Raw genomic sequence first — 16,833 nt, 5'->3', positions numbered from 1 at the left:
TGATAGAGATCTCACACCTTTATCTGCAGTGATGGTGATCTCACACCTATATCTGCAGTGATAGTGATCTCACACCAATATCTGCATTGGTGGTGATCTCACACCTATATCTGCAGTGATAGTGATCTCACAACTATACCTGCAGCAATAGTGATCTCACACCTATATCTGCAGTGATAGTGATCTCACACCTATATCTGCAGTGATAGTGATCTCACACCTATCTCTGAATTAATATCTGCAGTGATAGTGATCTCAAACCTATATCTGCAGTGATAGTGATCTCACACCAATATCTACAGTGATAGAGATATCACACCTATATCTGCCGTGATATTGATCTCACACCTATATCAGCAGTGATTGTGATCTCACAACAATATCTGCAGTGATAGTGATCTCACACCTATATCTGCAGTGATGGTGATCTCATACCTGTATTTGCAGTGATAGTGATCTCACACCTATATCTCAAGTAATGATGATCTCACACCTATATTTGCAGTGATAATGATCTCACACCTATATCTGCAGTGATGGTGATCTCACACCTATATCTGCAGTGATGGTGATCTCATACCAAAATCTGCAGTGATAGGGATCTCACACCTATATCTGAAGTAATGTCTGCAGTGATAGTGATCTCAAACCTATATCTGCAGTGATAGTCATCTCACACCAATATCTACAGTGATAGAGATCTCACACTTATATCTGCCATGATAGTGATCTCACACCTATATCAGCAGTGATTGTGATCTCACAACAATATCTGCAGTGATGGTGATCTCACACCTATATCTGCAGTGATGGTGATCTCACACCTATATCTGCAGTGATGGTCATCTCACACCTATATCTGCAGTGATAGTGATCTCACACCTATATCTGAAGTGATGATGCTCTGACACCTATATCTGCAGTGATAGTGATGTCACACCAATATCTGTAGTCATGGTGATCTCACACCAATATCTGCAGTGATAGAGATCTCACACCTTTATCTGCAGTGATGGTGATCTCACACCTATATCTGCAGTGATAGTGATCTCACACCAATATCTGCATTGGTGGTGATCTCACACCTATATCTGCAGTGATAGTGATCTCACACCTATACCTGCAGCAATAGTGATCTCACACCTATATCTGCAGTGATAGTGATCTCACACCTATATCTGCAGTGATAGTGATTTCACACCTATCTCTGAATTAATATCTGCAGTGATAGTGATCTCAAACCTATATCTGCAGTGATAGTCATCTCACACCAATATCTACAGTGATAGAGATCTCACACTTATATCTGCCATGATAGTGATCTCACACCTATATCAGCAGTGATTGTGATCTCACAACAATATCTGCAGTGATGGTGATCTCACACCTATATCTGCAGTGATGGTGATCTCACACCTGTATCTGCAGTGATAGTGATCTCACACCTATATATCAAGTAATGATGATCTCACACCTATATTTGCAGTGATAATGATCTCACACCTATATCTGCAGTGATGGTGATCTCACACCTATATCTGCAGTGATGGTGATCTCATACCTAAATCTGCAGTGATAGGGATCTCACACCTATATCTGAAGTAATATCTGCAGTGATAGTGATCTCAAACCTATAGCTGCAGTGATAGTGATCTAACACCAATATCTACAGTGATAGAGATCTCACACCTATATCTGCAGTGATGGTGATCTTACTCCTATATCTGCTGTGATAGTGATCTCACACCTATCTCTGCAGTGATAGTGATCTCACACTTATATCTGCAGCGATGGTGATCTTACACCTATATCTGCAGTGATAGTGATCTCACACCTATCTCTGCAGTGATGGTGATCTTACACCTATACGTGCAGTGATAGGGATCTCACACCTATATCTGCAGTGATGGTGATCTTACACCTATATCTGCAGTGATAGTGAGCTCACACCTATCTCTGCAGTGATAGTGATCTCTCACCCATATCTGCAGTGATGGTGATCTCACCTATATATGAAGTGATAGTGATCTCACACCTATATCTGAAGTAATGGTGATCTCACACCTATATCTACAGTAATAATAATCTCATACCTATATCTGCAGTGATGGTGATCTCACGCCTATATCTGCAGTGATAGTGATCTCACACCTATATCTGCAGTGATGGTCATCTCACACCTATATCTGCAGTGATAGTGATCTCACACCTATATCTGCATTGGTGGTGATCTCACACCTATATCTGCAGTGATAGTGATCTCACACCTATACCTGCAGCAATAGTGATCTCACACCTATATCTGCAGTGAGAGTGATCTCACACCTATATCTGCAGTGATAGTGATTTCACACCTATCTCTGAATTAATATCTGCAGTGATAGTGATCTCAAACCTATATCTGCAGTGATAGTCATCTCACACCAATATATACAGTGATAGAGATCTCACAATTATATCTGCCATGATAGTGATCTCACACCTATATCAGCAGTGATTGTGATCTCACAACAATATCTGCAGTGATGGTGATCTCACACCTATATCTGCAGTGATGGTGATCTCACACCTGTATCTGCAGTGATAGTGATCTCACACCTATATCTCAAGTAATGATGATCTCACACCTATATTTGCAGTGATAATGATCTCACACCTATGTCTGCAGTGATGGTGATCTCACACCTATATCTGCAGTGATGGTGATCTTGCACCTATATCTGCAGTAATAGTGCTCTCACACCTATATCTGCAGTGATGGTGATCTCACACCTAAATCTGCAGTGACAGTGATCTCACACCTATATCTGAAGTAATGGTGATCTCACACCTATATCTGCAGTTATAGGGATCTCATACCTATATCTGAAGTAATATCTGCAGTGATAGTGATCTCAAACCTATATCTGCAGTGATAGTGATCTAACACCAATATCTACAGTGATAGAGATCTCACACCTATATCTGCAGCAATAGTGATCTCACACCTATATCTGCAGTGATGTTGATCTCACCTATATCTGCAGTGATTGTGATGTCACACCTGTATCTGAAGCAATATCTGCAGTGATTGTGATCTCACACATATCTGCAGTGATAGTGATCTCACGCCTATTTCTGAAGTAATGTTGATCTCACACCTGTATCTGAAGTAATGGTAATCTCACACCTATATCTGCAGTGATAGTGATATCACATCTATATCTGCAGTGAAAGTGATATACAGTGATAGAGATCTCAAATATTTATCTGCAGTGAGAGTGATCTCACTCTTATATCTGCAGTGATAGTCATCTCACACCAATATCTGCAGTGATGGCAATCTCACACATATATCTGCAGTGATAGTGATCTTGCACCTATATCTGCAGTAATAGTGCTCTCACACCTATATCTGCAGTGATGGTGATCTCACACCTAAATCTGCAGTGACAGTGATCTCACACCTATATCTGAAGTAATGGTGATCTCACACCTATATCTGCAGTGATAGGGATATCATACCTATATCTGAAGTAATATATGCAGTGATAGTGATCTCAAACCTATATCTGCAGTGATAGTGATCTAACACCAATATCTACAGTGATAGAGATCTCACACCTATATCTGCAGTGATTGTGATCTCACACCTATATCTGCTGTGATAGTGATCTCACGCCTATCTCTGCAGTGATAGTGATCTCACACCCATATCTGCAGTGATTGTGATTTCTCACCAATATCTGTAGTGATGGTGATCTCACGTCACTATCTGCAGTGATAGAGATCTCACACCTTTATCTGCAGTGATGGTGATCTCACACCTATATCTGCAGTGATAGGGATCTCACACCAATATCTGCATTGGTGGTGATCTCACACCTATATCTGCAGTGATAGTGATCTCACACCTATACCTGCAGCAATAGTGATCTCACACCTATATCTGCAGTGATAGTGATCTCACACCTATATCTGCAGTGATAGTGATCTCACACCAATCTCTGAAATAATATCTGCAGTGATAGTGATCTCAAACCTATATCTGCAGTGACAGTGATCTCACACCAATATCAACAGTGATAGAGATCTCACACCTATATCTGCCGTGATAGTGATCTCACACCTATATCAGCAGTGATTGTGATCTCACAACAATATCTGCAGTGATGGTGATCTCACACCTATATCTGCAGTGATTGTGATGTCACACCTGTATCTGAAGCAATATCTGCAGTGATTGTGATCTCACACATATCTGCAGTGATAGTGATCTCACGCCTATTTCTGAAGTAATGGTGATCTCACACCTATATCTGAAGTAATGGTAATCTCACACCTATATCTGCAGTGATAGTGATATCACATCTATATCTGCAGTGAAAGTGATATACAGTGATAGAGATCTCACATATTTATCTGCAGTAAGAGTGATCTCACTCTTATATCTGCAGTGATAGTCATCTCACACCAATATCTGCAGTGATGGCAATCTCGCACATATATCTGCAGTGATAGTGATCTTGCACCTATATCTGCAGTAATAGTGCTCTCACACCTATATCTGCAGTGATGGTGATCTCACACCTAAATCTGCAGTGACAGTGATCTCACACCTATATCTGAAGTAATGGTGATCTCACACCTATATCTGCAGTGATAGGGATATCATACCTATATCTGAAGTAATATCTGCAGTGATAGTGATCTTAAACCTATATCTGCAGTGATAGTGATCTAACACCAATATCTACAGTGATAGAGATCTCACACCTATATCTGCAGTGATTGTGATCTCACACCTATATCTGCTGTGATAGTGATCTCATGCCTATCTCTGCAGTGATTGTGATCTCACACCCATATCTGCAGTGATAGTGATTTCTCACCAATATCTGTAGTGATGGTGATCTCACACCACTATCTGCAGTGATAGAGATCTCACACCTTTATCTGCAGTGATGGTGATCTCACACCTATATCTGCAGTGATAGTGATCTCACACCAATATCTGCATTGGTGGTGATCTCACACCTATATCTGCAGTGATAGTGATCTCACACCTATACCTGCAGCAATAGTGATCTCACACCTATATCTGCAGTGATAGTGATCTCACACCTATATCTGCAGTGACAGTGATCTCACACCAATATCAACAGTGATAGAGATCTCACACCTATATCTGCCGTGATAGTGATCTCACACCTATATCAGCAGTGATTGTGATCTCACAACAATATCTGCAGTGATGGTGATCTCACACCTATATCTGCAGTGATGGTGATCTCACACCTGTATCTGCAGTGATAGTGATCTCACGCCTATATCTCAAGTAATGATGATCTCACACCTATATTTGCAGTGAAAGAGATCTCACACCTATAGCTGCAGTGATAGTGTTCTCACACCTATATCTGCAGTGATAGTGATCTAACACCAATATCTGCAGGGATAGTGAGCTCACACCTATCTATGCAGAGATAGTGATCTCACACCTATATCTGCAGCAATAGTGATCTCATACCTATATCTGCAGTGATGCTGATCTCACCTATATCTGCAGTGATTGTGATGTCACATCTGTATCTGAAGCAATATCTGCAGTGATTGTGATCTCACACATATCTGCAGTGATAGTGATCTCATGCCTATTTCTGAAGTAATGGTGATCTCACACCTGTATCTGAAGTAATGGTAATCTCACACCTATATCTGCAGTGATAGTGATCTCACATCTATATCTGCAGTGAAAGTGATATACAGTGATAGAGATCTCACATCTTTATCTGCAGTGAGAGTGATCTCACTCTTATATCTGCAGTGATAGTCATCTCACACCAATATCTGCAGTGATGGCAATCTCACACATATATCTGCAGTGATAGTGATCTTGCACCTATATCTGCAGTAATAGTTCTCTCACACCTATATCTGCAGTGATGGTGATCTCACACCTAAATCTGCAGTGACAGTGATCTCACACCTATATCTGAAGTAATGGTGATCTCACACCTATATCTGCAGTGATAGGGATCTCATACCTATATCTGAAGTAATATCTGCAGTGATAGTTATCTCAAACCTATATCTGCAGTGATAGTGATCTAACACCAATATCTACAGTGATAGAGATCTCACACCTACATCTGCAGTGATTGTGATCTCACACCTATATCTGCTGTGATAGTGATCTCACGCCTATCTCTGCAGTGATAGTGATCTCACACCCATATCTGCAGTGATAGTGATTTCACACCAATATCTGTAGTGATGGTGATCTCACACCACTATCTGCAGTGATAGAGATCTCACACCTTTATCTGCAGTGATGGTGATCTCACACCTATATCTGCAGTGATAGTGATCTCACACCAATATCTGCATTGGTGGTGATCTCACACCTATATCTGCAGTGATAGTGATCTCACAACTATACCTGCAGCAATAGTGATCTCACACCTATATCTGCAGTGATAGTGATCTCACACCTATATCTGCAGTGATAGTGATCTCACACCTATCTCTGAATTAATATCTGCAGTGATAGTGATCTCAAACCTATATCTGCAGTGATAGTGATCTCACACCAATATCTACAGTGATAGAGATATCGCACCTATATCTGCCGTGATATTGATCTCACACCTATATCAGCAGTGATTGTGATCTCACAACAATATCTGCAGTGATAGTGATCTCACACCTATATCTGCAGTGATGGTGATCTCATACCTGTATTTGCAGTGATAGTGATCTCACACCTATATCTCAAGTAATGATGATCTCACACCTATATTTGCAGTGATAATGATCTCACACCTATATCTGCAGTGATGGTGATCTCACACCTATATCTGCAGTGATGGTGATCTCATACCAAAATCTGCAGTGATAGGGATCTCACACCTATATCTGAAGTAATGTCTGCAGTGATAGTGATCTCAAACCTATATCTGCAGTGATAGTCATCTCACACCAATATCTACAGTGATAGAGATCTCACACTTATATCTGCCATGATAGTGATCTCACACCTATATCAGCAGTGATTGTGATCTCACAACAATATCTGCAGTGATGGTGATCTCACACCTATATCTGCAGTGATGGTGATCTCACACCTATATCTGCAGTGATGGTCATCTCACACCTATATCTGCAGTGATAGTGATCTCACACCTATATCTGAAGTGATGATGCTCTGACACCTATATCTGCAGTGATAGTGATGTCACACCAATATCTGTAGTCATGGTGATCTCACACCAATATCTGCAGTGATAGAGATCTCACACCTTTATCTGCAGTGATGGTGATCTCACACCTATATCTGCAGTGATAGTGATCTCACACCAATATCTGCATTGGTGGTGATCTCACACCTATATCTGCAGTGATAGTGATCTCACACCTATACCTGCAGCAATAGTGATCTCACACCTATATCTGCAGTGATAGTGATCTCACACCTATATCTGCAGTGATAGTGATTTCACACCTATCTCTGAATTAATATCTGCAGTGATAGTGATCTCAAACCTATATCTGCAGTGATAGTCATCTCACACCAATATCTACAGTGATAGAGATCTCACACTTATATCTGCCATGATAGTGATCTCACACCTATATCAGCAGTGATTGTGATCTCACAACAATATCTGCAGTGATGGTGATCTCACACCTATATCTGCAGTGATGGTGATCTCACACCTGTATCTGCAGTGATAGTGATCTCACACCTATATATCAAGTAATGATGATCTCACACCTATATTTGCAGTGATAATGATCTCACACCTATATCTGCAGTGATGGTGATCTCACACCTATATCTGCAGTGATGGTGATCTCATACCTAAATCTGCAGTGATAGGGATCTCACACCTATATCTGAAGTAATATCTGCGGTGATAGTGATCTCAAACCTATAGCTGCAGTGATAGTGATCTAACACCAATATCTACAGTGATAGAGATCTCACACCTATATCTGCAGTGATGGTGATCTTACTCCTATATCTGCTGTGATAGTGATCTCACACCTATCTCTGCAGTGATAGTGATCTCACACTTATATCTGCAGCGATGGTGATCTTACACCTATATCTGCAGTGATAGTGATCTCACACCTATCTCTGCAGTGATGGTGATCTTACACCTATACGTGCAGTGATAGGGATCTCACACCTATATCTGCAGTGATGGTGATCTTACACCTATATCTGCAGTGATAGTGAGCTCACACCTATCTCTGCAGTGATAGTGATCTCTCACCCATATCTGCAGTGATGGTGATCTCACCTATATATGAAGTGATAGTGATCTCACACCTATATCTGAAGTAATGGTGATCTCACACCTATATCTACAGTAATAATAATCTCATACCTATATCTGCAGTGATGGTGATCTCATGCCTATATCTGCAGTGATAGTGATCTCACACCTACATCTGCAGTGATGCTGATCTCACACCTATATCTGCAGTGATGGTCATCTCACACCTATATCTGCAGTGATAGTGATCTCACACCTATATCTGCATTGGTGGTGATCTCACACCTATATCTGCAGTGATAGTGATCTCACACCTATACCTGCAGCAATAGTGATCTCACACCTATATCTGCAGTGAGAGTGATCTCACACCTATATCTGCAGTGATAGTGATTTCACACCTATCTCTGAATTAATATCTGCAGTGATAGTGATCTCAAACCTATATCTGCAGTGATAGTCATCTCACACCAATATATACAGTGATAGAGATCTCACACTTATATCTGCCATGATAGTGATCTCACACCTATATCAGCAGTGATTGTGATCTCACAACAATATCTGCAGTGATGGTGATCTCACACCTATATCTGCAGTGATGGTGATCTCACACCTGTATCTGCAGTGATAGTGATCTCACACCTATATCTCAAGTAATGATGATCTCACACCTATATTTGCAGTGATAATGATCTCACACCTATGTCTGCAGTGATGGTGATCTCACACCTATATCTGCAGTGATGGTGATCTTGCACCTATATCTGCAGTAATAGTGCTCTCACACCTATATCTGCAGTGATGGTGATCTCACACCTAAATCTGCAGTGACAGTGATCTCACACCTATATCTGAAGTAATGGTGATCTCACACCTATATCTGCAGTGATAGGGATATCATACCTATATCTGAAGTAATATCTGCAGTGATAGTGATCTCAAACCTATATCTGCAGTGATAGTGATCTAACACCAATATCTACAGTGATAGAGATCTCACACCTATATCTGCAGTGATTGTGATCTCACACCTATATCTGCTGTGATAGTGATCTCACGCCTATCTCTGCAGTGATAGTGATCTCACACCCATATCTGCAGTGATAGTGATTTCTCACCAATATCTGTAGTGATGGTGATCTCACGCCACTATCTGCAGTGATAGAGATCTCACACCTTTATCTGCAGTGATGGTGATCTCACACCTATAACTGCAGTGATAGGGATCTCACACCAATATCTGCATTGGTGGTGATCTCACACCTATATCTGCAGTGATAGTGATCTCACACCTATACCTGCAGCAATAGTGATCTCACACCTATATCTGCAGTGATAGTGATCTCACACCTATATCTGCAGTGATAGTGATCTCACACCAATCTCTGAAATAATATCTGCAGTGATAGTGATCTCAAACCTATATCTGCAGTGACAGTGATCTCACACCAATATCAACAGTGATAGAGATCTCACACCTATATCTGCCGTGATAGTGATCTCACACCTATATCAGCAGTGATTGTGATCTCACAACAATATCTGCAGTGATGGTGATCTCACACCTATATCTGCAGTGATTGTGATGTCACACCTGTATCTGAAGCAATATCTGCAGTGATTGTGATCTCACACATATCTGCAGTGATAGTGATCTCACGCCTATTTCTGAAGTAATGGTGATCTCACACCTATATCTGAAGTAATGGTAATCTCACACCTATATCTGCAGTGATAGTGATATCACATCTATATCTGCAGTGAAAGTGATATACAGTGATAGAGATCTCACATATTTATCTGCAGTAAGAGTGATCTCACTCTTATATCTGCAGTGATAGTCATCTCACACCAATATCTGCAGTGATGGCAATCTCGCACATATATCTGCAGTGATAGTGATCTTGCACCTATATCTGCAGTAATAGTGCTCTCACACCTATATCTGCAGTGATGGTGATCTCACACCTAAATCTGCAGTGACAGTGATCTCACACCTATATCTGAAGTAATGGTGATCTCACACCTATATCTGCAGTGATAGGGATATCATACCTATATCTGAAGTAATATCTGCAGTGATAGTGATCTTAAACCTATATCTGCAGTGATAGTGATCTAACACCAATATCTACAGTGATAGAGATCTCACACCTATATCTGCAGTGATTGTGATCTCACACCTATATCTGCTGTGATAGTGATCTCACGCCTATCTCTGCAGTGATAGTGATCTCACACCCATATCTGCAGTGATAGTGAGTTCTCACCAATATCTGTAGTGATGGTGATCTCACACCACTATCTGCAGTGATAGAGATCTCACACCTTTATCTGCAGTGATGGTGATCTCACACCTATATCTGCAGTGATAGTGATCTCACACCAATATCTGCATTGGTGGTGATCTCACACCTATATCTGCAGTGATAGTGATCTCACACCTATACCTGCAGCAATAGTGATCTCACACCTATATCTGCAGTGATAGTGATCTCACACCTATATCTGCAGTGACAGTGATCTCACACCAATATCAACAGTGATAGAGATCTCACACCTATATCTGCCGTGATAGTGATCTCACACCTATATCAGCAGTGATTGTGATCTCACAACAATATCTGCAGTGATGGTGATCTCACACCTATATCTGCAGTGATGGTGATCTCACACCTATATCTGCAGTGATAGTGATCTAACACCAATATCTGCAGGGATAGTGAGCTCACACCTATCTATGCAGAGATAGTGATCTCACACCTATATCTGCAGCAATAGTGATCTCATACCTATATCTGCAGTGATGTTGATCTCACCTATATCTGCAGTGATTGTGATGTCACATCTGTATCTGAAGCAATATCTGCAGTGATTGTGATCTCACACATATCTGCAGTGATAGTGATCTCATGCCTATTTCTGAAGTAATGGTGATCTCACACCTGTATCTGAAGTAATGGTAATCTCACACCTATATCTGCAGTGATAGTGATCTCACATCTATATCTGCAGTGAAAGTGATATACAGTGATAGAGATCTCACATCTTTATCTGCATTGAGAGTGATCTCACTCTTATATCTGCAGTGATAGTCATCTCACACCAATATCTGCAGTGATGGCAATCTCACACATATATCTGCAGTGATAGTGATCTTGCACCTATATCTGCAGTAATAGTTCTCTCACACCTATATCTGCAGTGATGGTGATCTCACACCTAAATCTGCAGTGACAGTGATCTCACACCTATATCTGAAGTAATGGTGATCTCACACCTATATCTGCAGTGATAGGGATCTCATACCTATATCTGAAGTAATATCTGCAGTGATAGTTATCTCAAACCTATATCTGCAGTGATAGTGATCTAACACCAATATCTACAGTGATAGAGATCTCACACCTACATCTGCAGTGATTGTGATCTCACACCTATATCTGCTGTGATAGTGATCTCACGCCTATCTCTGCAGTGATAGTGATCTCACACCCATATCTGCAGTGATAGTGATTTCACACCAATATCTGTAGTGATGGTGATCTCACACCACTATCTGCAGTGATAGAGATCTCACACCTTTATCTGCAGTGATGGTGATCTCACACCTATATCTGCAGTGATAGTGATCTCACACCAATATCTGCATTGGTGGTGATCTCACACCTATATCTGCAGTGATAGTGATCTCACAACTATACCTGCAGCAATAGTGATCTCACACCTATATCTGCAGTGATAGTGATCTCACACCTATATCTGCAGTGATAGTGATCTCACACCTATCTCTGAATTAATATCTGCAGTGATAGTGATCTCAAACCTATATCTGCAGTGATAGTGATCTCACACCAATATCTACAGTGATAGAGATCTCACACCTATATCTGCCGTGATATTGATCTCACACCTATATCAGCAGTGATTGTGATCTCACAACAATATCTGCAGTGATAGTGATCTCACACCTATATCTGCAGTGATGGTGATCTCATACCTGTATTTGCAGTGATAGTGATCTCACACCTATATCTCAAGTAATGATGATCTCACACCTATATTTGCAGTGATAATGATCTCACACCTATATCTGCAGTGATGGTGATCTCACACCTATATCTGCAGTGATGGTGATCTCATACCAAAATCTGCAGTGATAGGGATCTCACACCTATATCTGAAGTAATGTCTGCAGTGATAGTGATCTCAAACCTATATCTGCAGTGATAGTCATCTCACACCAATATCTACAGTGATAGAGATCTCACACTTATATCTGCCATGATAGTGATCTCACACCTATATCTGCAGTGATAGTGAGCTCACACCCATCTCTGCAGTGATAGTGATCTCTCACCCATATCTGCAGTAATGGTGATTTCACCTATATATGCAGTGATAGTGATCTCACACCTATATCTGAAGTAATGGTGATCTCACACCTATATCTACAGTAATAATAATCTCATACCTATATCTGCAGTGATGGTGATCTCACGCCTATATCTGCAGTGATAGTGATCTCACACCTACATCTGCAGTGATGCTGATCTCACACCTATATCTGCAGTGATGGTCATCTCACACCTATATCTGCAGTGATAGTGATCTCACACCTATATCTGAAGTGATGATGCTCTGACACCTATATCTGCAGTGATAGTGATGTCACACCAATATCTGTAGTCATGGTGATCTCACACCAATATCTGCAGTGATAGAGATCTCACACCTTTATCTGCAGTGATGGTGATCTCACACCTATATCTGCAGTGATAGTGATCTCACACCAATATCTGCATTGGTGGTGATCTCACACCTATATCTGCAGTGATAGTGATCTCACACCTATACCTGCAGCAATAGTGATCTCACACCTATATCTGCAGTGATAGTGATCTCATACCTATATCTGCAGTGATAGTGATTTCACACCTATCTCTGAATTAATATCTGCAGTGATAGTGATCTCAAACCTATATCTGCAGTGATAGTCATCTCACACCAATATCTACAGTGATAGAGATCTCACACTTATATCTGCCATGATAGTGATCTCACACCTATATCAGCAGTGATTGTGATCTCACAACAATATCTGCAGTGATGGTGATCTCACACCTATATCTGCAGTGATGGTGATCTCACACCTATATCTGCAGTGATGGTCATCTCACACCTATATCTGCAGTGATAGTGATCTCACACCTATATCTGAAGTGATGATGCTCTGACACCTATATCTGCAGTGATAGTGATGTCACACCAATATCTGTAGTCATGGTGATCTCACACCAATATCTGCAGTGATAGAGATCTCACACCTTTATCTGCAGTGATGGTGATCTCACACCTATATCTGCAGTGATAGTGATCTCACACCAATATCTGCATTGGTGGTGATCTCACACCTATATCTGCAGTGATAGTGATCTCACACCTATACCTGCAGCAATAGTGATCTCACACCTATACCTGCAGCAATAGTGATCTCACACCTATATCTGCAGTGATAGTGATCTCACACCTATATCTGCAGTGATAGTGATTTCACACCTATCTCTGAATTAATATCTGCAGTGATAGTGATCTCAAACCTATATCTGCAGTGATAGTCATCTCACACCAATATCTACAGTGATAGAGATCTCACACTTATATCTGCCATGATAGTGATCTCACACCTATATCAGCAGTGATTGTGATCTCACAACAATATCTGCAGTGATGGTGATCTCACACCTATATCTGCAGTGATGGTGATCTCACACCTGTATCTGCAGTGATAGTGATCTCACACCTATATCTCAAGTAATGATGATCTCACACCTATATTTGCAGTGATAATGATCTCACACCTATATCTGCAGTGATGGTGATCTCACACCTATATCTGCAGTGATGGTGATCTCATACCTAAATCTGCAGTGATAGGGATCTCACACCTATATCTGAAGTAATATCTGCAGTGATAGTGATCTCAAACCTATAGCTGCAGTGATAGTGATCTAACACCAATATCTACAGTGATAGAGATCTCACACCTATATCTGCAGTGATGGTGATCTTACTCCTATATCTGCTGTGATAGTGATCTCACACCTATCTCTGCAGTGATAGTGATCTCACACTTATATCTGCAGCGATGGTGATCTTACACCTATATCTGCAGTGATAGTGATCTCACACCTATCTCTGCAGTGATGGTGATCTTACACCTATACGTGCAGTGATAGTGATCTCACACCTATATCTGCAGTGATGATGATCTTACACCTATATCTGCAGTGATAGTGAGCTCACACCTATCTCTGCAGTGATAGTGATCTCTCACCCATATCTGCAGTGATTGTGATCTCACCTATATATGAAGTGATAGTGATCTCACACCTATATCTGAAGTAATGGTGATCTCACACCTATATCTACAGTAATAATAATCTCATACCTATATCTGCAGTGATGGTGATCTCACGCCTATATCTGCAGTGATAGTGATCTCACACCTACATCTGCAGTGATGCTGATCTCACACCTATATCTGCAGTGATGGTCATCTCACACCTATATCTGCAGTGATAGTGATCTCACACCTATATCTGCATTGGTGGTGATCTCAAACCTATATCTGCAGTGATAGTGATCTCACACCTATACCTGCAGCAATAGTGATCTCACACCTATATCTGCAGTGAGAGTGATCTCACACCTATATCTGCAGTGATAGTGATTTCACACCTATCTCTGAATTAATATCTGCAGTGATAGTGATCTCAAACCTATATCTGCAGTGATAGTCATCTCACACCAATATACACAGTGATAGAGATCTCACACTTATATCTGCCATGATAGTGATCTCACACCTATATCAGCAGTGATTGTGATCTCACAGCAATATCTGCAGTGATGGTGATCTCACACCTATATCTGCAGTGATGGTGATCTCACACCTGTATCTGCAGTGATAGTGATCTCACACCTATATCTCAAGTAATGATGATCTCACACCTATATTTGCAGTGATAATGATCTCACACCTATGTCTGCAGTGATGGTAATCTCACACCTATATCTGCAGTGATGGTGATCTTGCACCTATATCTGCAGTAATAGTGCTCTCACACCTATATCTGCAGTGATGGTGATCTCACACCTAAATCTGCAGTGACAGTGATCTCACACCTATATCTGAAGTAATGGTGATCTCACACCTATATCTGCAGTTATAGGGATCTCATACCTATATCTGAAGTAATATCTGCAGTGATAGTGATCTCAAACCTATATCTGCAGTGATAGTGATCTAACACCAATATCTACAGTGATAGAGATCTCACACCTATATCTGCAGCAATAGTGATCTCACACCTATATCTGCAGTGATGTTGATCTCACCTATATCTGCAGTGATTGTGATGTCACACCTGTATCTGAAGCAATATCTGCAGTGATTGTGATCTCACACATATCTGCAGTGATAGTGATCTCACGCCTATTTCTGAAGTAATGTTGATCTCACACCTGTATCTGAAGTAATGGTAATCTCACACCTATATCTGCAGTGATAGTGATATCACATCTATATCTGCAGTGAAAGTGATATACAGTGATAGAGATCTCAAATATTTATCTGCAGTGAGAGTGATCTCACTCTTATATCTGCAGTGATAGTCATCTCACACCAATATCTGCAGTGATGGCAATCTCACACATATATCTGCAGTGATAGTGATCTTGCACCTATATCTGCAGTAATAGTGCTCTCACACCTATATCTGCAGTGATGGTGATCTCACACCTAAATCTGCAGTGACAGTGATCTCACACCTATATCTGAAGTAATGGTGATCTCACACCTATATCTGCAGTGATAGGGATATCATACCTATATCTGAAGTAATATATGCAGTGATAGTGATCTCAAACCTATATCTGCAGTGATAGTGATCTAACACCAATATCTACAGTGATAGAGATCTCACACCTATATCTGCAGTGATTGTGATCTCACACCTATATCTGCTGTGATAGTGATCTCACGCCTATCTCTGCAGTGATAGTGATCTCACACCCATATCTGCAGTGATAGTGATTTCTCACCAATATCTGTAGTGATGGTGATCTCACGTCACTATCTGCAGTGATAGAGATCTCACACCTTTATCTGCAGTGATGGTGATCTCACACCTATATCTGCAGTGATAGGGATCTCACACCAATATCTGCATTGGTGGTGATCTCACACCTATATCTGCAGTGATAGTGATCTCACACCTATACCTGCAGCAATAGTGATCTCACACCTATATCTGCAGTGATAGTGATCTCACACCTATATCTGCAGTGATAGTGATCTCACACCAATCTCTGAAATAATATCTGCAGTGATAGTGATCTCAAACCTATATCTGCAGTGACAGTGATCTCACACCAATATCAACAGTGATAGAGATCTCACACCTATATCTGCCGTGATAGTGATCTCACACCTATATCAGCAGTGATTGTGATCTCACAACAATATCTGCAGTGATGGTGATCTCACACCTATATCTGCAGT

The sequence above is a fragment of the Triturus cristatus genome, chromosome 1_1 (assembly GCF_964204655.1).
Source record: "Triturus cristatus chromosome 1_1, aTriCri1.1, whole genome shotgun sequence".
In the NCBI taxonomy this organism is placed as follows: domain Eukaryota; kingdom Metazoa; phylum Chordata; class Amphibia; order Caudata; family Salamandridae; genus Triturus; species Triturus cristatus.
This window is presented reverse-complemented; position numbering follows the sequence as displayed.